Source organism: Nannospalax galili, unplaced genomic scaffold (genome assembly GCF_000622305.1).
Source record: "Nannospalax galili isolate Female #2095 unplaced genomic scaffold, S.galili_v1.0 scaffold819, whole genome shotgun sequence".
Classification (NCBI taxonomy): Eukaryota; Metazoa; Chordata; class Mammalia; order Rodentia; family Spalacidae; genus Nannospalax; species Nannospalax galili.
Window position 1 is genome coordinate 1,452,706 of NW_008343717.1, and position 6,149 is coordinate 1,458,854.

The following is a 6,149-nucleotide window of genomic DNA, read 5'->3' on the forward strand; positions in this document are numbered from 1 at the left end:
GATGAGACCTAAAAGTACTCCAAACTAGAATATCTACACTAATACACTGGAATTCTATATTTTTCTGTCATTTTATCTTTAAAAAATGAAGTAACAAAGCTCTATCAGTCATGCAGAGGACACGCAGATTTAGCAGTATTGATATTATACTCTATCTGTTTGTAATTAAAAGATACCCTGCACCCACATGTAGATCAACAGCAGGCCACACATTAACAGTTGTAACTAAGCACTATGACAAATTAGCCAGTTCTTCCCACATTAGTCCCTATTAAAACAAAAAAGGGGGAAAGGAGAAAATAAGTATTACAAAATGGGCAATGTACTTTTACCACAATTGCCAAGGTTTAAAGAACAAAGCAATTGCAGCTAAAGAAACCTGCATTTAAGATGCTTACAAGTGTTTCAGGTAGATAAAAATGTTTAACACTTGCCTTTTTAGTATAAGGTCAATATTGCCAATTTCATCTGTGACAATAGCACTTGGAGTCATACCATTGTCTCCATTATTGATCTGATTCTCCTCCTCCTTTTGACAATCCTAAAATAATTGAAATGTGCTCCACAATCTTTAATCCAAAGCATTCTTAATCCATTGCTTCAGATAGGTCTACAGAAAGACACATGAAAAGCAAGATGAACATAAGAACTTCCCCAAGTAAGATAACTACAAACACCCCCAACATTCCATTTCACACAAACCAGAGCAGAATAGACATTTACACAATATCACAGACTGAAGAGCATGGACGTTAACTAAATTTAAACAATCCTGTCTATGACATCACTTAAAATACAATTAACCAAAGACATGAGGGAAATGTAGATGTAAGGCACATGGGGATATTACACAAGAACGCATTTCAACACTTAGTCCGTTCTGAACAAAACAGTTTGAATTGAAAGAAAGAAAGAAAGAAAGAAAGAAAGAAAGAAAGAAAGAAAGAAAGAAGGAAGATTGTACTGAGTAAAGGAAAAGTATATACAACATAGGCTCTACAAAAAGTGTCATCAATCATCTTATGTATGACAGGGAGATCTGCTATGACCGGGAGAATGGCGTGGTGGGCCTCTGCTTCTCCTTGGGGAGTAACTGTGACTCCTGCTGTTTCTTCTGCTACGTTTATGGCTTCGAGATCGAGATCTTCCATAACTTGGACTTCTGGGCCCGTCAACTTTAACCCGGATGTTGGCAGTTTCTCCCTCATGAGATCTTAAACAGTGTTATCCAGTTTTCGAACTGCATACGTCATATCTTCTTTCCGTACAAACGCCACCACACCAGTACCATCTCGGTAAACATCAGCATAACATGCAACACCTGCTTCACGCATGTGATCCTTTAAATCCTGCCAACTTCCACTTGGAGGCAGTCCAGAGACAACCATTGTTTTCCGACTTCATGGATGGCGGGCTGCAGGGGCCTCGGGGAGCTCTGGCGCCTCCACCCCTGCGGCAGCCTCTGTCTGTAAGGCGGCTGCTTGAAGGAAACTCCACATGCAGACGGTATCCGCTGTAATCATAGCTTCGCGACCTTACAGCACCACGTCTTCCGGGTCCCACGGGTCCTCCAACTCAACGAAGGCGAAGGGCAGTTCCCCGCGGGGGGGGGGGGGGGGGGGCACCGTATTTGTAAGACATATCCTCAGTGTCCTTGGTCCAGATGTCTGGAGGTAGGTTCCCCATGTAGACACTGCAGTCATTGTTCCCCGCATGGCCACTAATCACACCACCTCCCGACATGGTAGACCCGAAAAGAGGCCTTCCCACCAAGCCTAGCTTAACGCAGAGCGAACCCGCAGTGGTGCCACATCTCCACTGGTGGTATTTCTTAATGTGGTATCTGATCTTACCTTTGTTGAGTGGGTGACTGAATCTTTGTTTGCTGTTATTCTAATTTGTCAAGTTGTGGCCCAGTTGAGTGGTGCTTGGCTAGCAGTCTTGGGTCCACTTTGTGTTGATGCGCAAATGAGGCGTCAGAAATGGTCAAAGTTCAGCTAAGGATAGGTGAGATTCCAGGGTATACTCCATGCAGACTTGGAAAGGCAGATTGGCAGTGTGGCTGCTAGGTGAGTTTGTGGGCTCAATACCAATAGGTCAGTTAATTTTATTTGGTGGGATGGGGGTGATTCCAATTTAATAGTAACCAAGAAAGCATCCCAACATACCTCTTTTTAATATCTTATTTATTATTTTCATTTACGTATATGAGTGCATTGTCTGCATGTAAGTGCATCTGTGTTGTGGAATGCCCATGGAGGGCAGAAGAGGGCATTGGATCACCTGGAACTGGAGTTATGGATGATTATTAGCCACCAGGTGGGTGCTGAGAGCCAAACCCCAGTCCTCTGCAAGAGCAGCCAATGCTCTTAATCCCTGAACCATCTCTCCAGCCCCCCACCAAATGTACCTTTTGACTGGGTCTTTCTAGACTTATACCCAGACTGCACAACCCAAGCTATGCCTGAGAGTGTGGGATGGTGGAGAAGGAATGCTGGGATTTGGAAACTCACTGGTCTAGGCAGATGCACAGGCTTCACAACCTGGGGTTGGCCTGCATATATTTGTATTGTGTGGGAGTGTGTGGTCATAGTTGTGTAACTGAAATAATGTGTCAGTATTCAACAGCTTATACAAACTTAATGTAAGGGCTAAAATGTCCAAATAAATAAATACATTTGTCTTACACAAAAAGAACCATACTAGCGGCTGGAGAGATGATGGCCCAGCAGTTAAGAACACTGGCTGCTAACTATTCTTGCTGAGGACCTAACTGTAATTCCAGTTCCAGGGGATGTAGCGCCCTCTTCTGGCCTCCATGGGCATTTCATGACATGGGTGCACCCACATACTTGCAAGCAAAACACTAATGCTGATAAAAATATATAAATTTTTAAAACATTTTTACAGCTCTGCTTCCCTGGACCTGCACGACCCACAGATCCCTCTCAGACCAGCAGGTCTCTCTCCAGGATAAGTGATTGCCCCCTCTGCACACTGACTCCCACAGCCTCATTCACCATCCCATCTCCCCTGCTGGTCTCTCCTCCTAGCCTGGGTCCTGTCCCATTCCTTCTCTTGGCATCACAGGCACCGGGGAACCACCACTGCTTCCTGAACCCTTGCATCCAGACCAACTCAGTTCCTCCTTGGGTCCCCAGGAGCACTCTGGGCCTGGCCCTGCCTTCACCTCCCTCTGCTTCCCTGGGCCTGCATGAACTGCAGGCCTCTCTCCCACCAGCAGGCCTCTCTCTGGAGTAAGTTGATAGCACCCTCCATGCCTTGACTCCCCCAGCCTCATTCACCCTCCCATCTCCCCCGCTGGGGTCTCTACCTATCCTGGGTCCTATCTCATTCCTTCTTTTGATGCCCCAGACACCTGGGGAACCACCACTGCTTCCTGATCCTTTGCATCCAAACTAACTCATTCCTTCTTGGTCTGGGAGCATTCTGGGCCTGACCCGCCCTCACCACCCTCTACTTCCCTGGGCTTGCCCAACCACCAGCCTCTTTCCTAGACTCCAGGGCTGACCTTTCCTCTTCCAGATCTTTGCATCCAGACCAACCCAGCTCCCCAGTGCAGTTCCCAGGAACACTTGGAGCCGCTTCCTGCCCCCATCTGCCTTTGCATTGCTGGGTGCCATGGCCACAAGCTGCCCTAGACCAGCATCTTTCCTGAGCCAGTCTCCCAGGCCAGTCTAACCCTCAAATTCCTGAGGCAAAAATCTTTTCTTGGAGGGAGCCAGACCTTAGGAGAAAGCCTGAGAGCGTCTGATCCTCATCCGACTTGGGCTTCTGTGGGAACTCCTGAAGACCAAAGCAATCTGGCCACTCCAATATAAAATCAAAAGAGAACCTGAAGCTTAGATGAACCAGCTTTTCATGCCCAAAAAGTAAACCACATAGGCACATAAAGTTTACAAAAAGAAGGTACCCTAAACTTGAAGACTTAAGTCTCACACAAGAATCAGAAACTACAAAAGAAATTCACACCTCAAAATCACAGAGAAAAAAAAATAACATGAAAAACCAAAATAACATATCACCACCAAACACCAATAGTCCTCTAGAGGAGTACAATGAGAAACCCCTAGAGATAATGCAGGACATGGAACTCAAAAGAAAAATGATGAATAAATAAAAGAACTGAAGGAAGATAGGGATAAACTTCTGAATTAATTAAGAAAAGAGAAATATTGAAGAATACTCAGGCTGAAATGAAGAAGGAAGTGAAACACTCAGTAAGCAAATTAGAAACTACAGGAGAAAGCCTCATCAATAGGATGAATGAAATGGAAAACAAACTACCAAGACTGGAAGATAAAGTAGACAAACTAGACCACTCAACCAAAGATAATGAAAAATTTAAGAAATCACAAGAATGGAATATGGAGAAACTGTGTGACACCATAAAAACACCAAAGTTAGGAATCATATGCATACAGGAAGGAGAAGAATCCCAAGATAATGGCATGGAACAGACCGTCAACAGAATCATGGAGGAAAATTTCCCAAAATTAAAGAAAGACATGCCCATACAAATACAAGAAGCATATAGAACACCAAACAGACAGGACCAGAACAGAAACTCTCCACGGCACATCGTAGTAAAAACACTACACGCACAAAACAAAGAGAAAATTCTGAAAGCTGCAAAAGAGAAAGAAGTCACATACAAAGGAAAACCCATTAGGATTACAGCTGACTTTTCAGTTCAAGCTATGAAAGTCAGAAAAGCCTGGACCAAAGTATTCCAGTTTTAAATGACCACAGATGCCAACGCAAATTACTATACCCAGCTACCATGTCTATTATAGTCTAAGGGGAAAGAAAAACCTTCCATGACATAAATAGGTCAGAGGAATTCACGCCCACAAAACCAGCCCTTCAGAGAGTTCTGGAAGCAATGCGAAGAGCTGAATGAAAGGAATGACTATACCCATCGGGTTACGGGAAGAAATTCAATGAAGGTATAACTGTGGAAAAGTAAAGCTATATCAAGAATGGAAACAGAAATAAAAATAATGGGATTCAATACTCATCTTTAATTAATAACTTTAAATATTAATGGACTGAACTCTCCAGTCAAAAGACATAGACAAGGTGAATGGATTAAGAAACAAAACCCACCTTTTTGTTGTCTGCAAGAAACTCATCTCACTTTCAAGGGCAGAAACTATCTTAAAGACAAAGCATGGAAAAAATATACCAAGCAAATGGCACTAAGAAAAAAGCAGGCATAGCAATTATAATATCTGACAAAATAGACTTTAAAACTAATCAGAAGAGATAAAGAGGGCCACTTCATTCTGATCAAAAGAACAATAAATCAAGAAGATTTTACAATCATGAACATAAATTCACCAAACTCTGGTGCACCCAACTTCATAAAAACAATACTACAGGATTTTAAGACCCACATTAATCCCAACTCATTAATAGTAGGGGACTTCAATACAGCATTGTCACCATTAGATAGGTCAACAGGACAGAGAATTAACAGAGAGGCTTCTGAATTAAACAATACCATATATCAAATGGACCTAACAGACATCTACCGAATATTCCACCCAAGTACCAAAGATTATACTTTCTATTCAACGCCCCATGGAACCTTCTCCAAAATCAACCATGTTCTGGGGCACAAAACAAACCAACAAATACAAAAAGATTGAAATAATTCCATGCATTCTATCAGACAACAATGCAATAAAGTTTAAAATCAACACCAGAAGAAACCCTAGTTAACTACATGAACACATGGAGATTAAACAACACACTCCTGAATGATGAATGGGTCAAAGGAGAAATTAAGAAAGAAATAAAAGTATTCCTGGAACTAAATGAAAAAGACAATGCAACACAGCAATACCTCTGGGACACATTGAAAGCTGTCCTTAGAGGGAAGTTTATAGCTCTACGTGCTTAAAAAAATCGGAAAGAACTCAAATGAATGACTTAACATTGCAACACAAGACACTTGAACAGCAACAGCAAATGAAACCTAAACCCAGCAGACAAGAAGAAATAACAAAAATCTGGGCAGAAATTAATGAAATTGAAACAAAGCAAACAATACAAAGAATCAACAATTCCAAGAGCTGGTTCTTTGAAAAGATAAACAAGATTGACAGACCGTTAGGCCAGTT

At 42.4% G+C, this 6,149-nt stretch overlaps 1 pseudogene; it reads right to left on the reverse strand.

Annotated features, from left to right (window-relative positions):
- Positions 1 to 1,020: 1,020 nt before the first annotated feature.
- On the reverse strand, positions 1,021 to 1,743 carry LOC103739627 (annotated as a pseudogene).
- Positions 1,744 to 6,149: the final 4,406 nt, after the last annotated feature.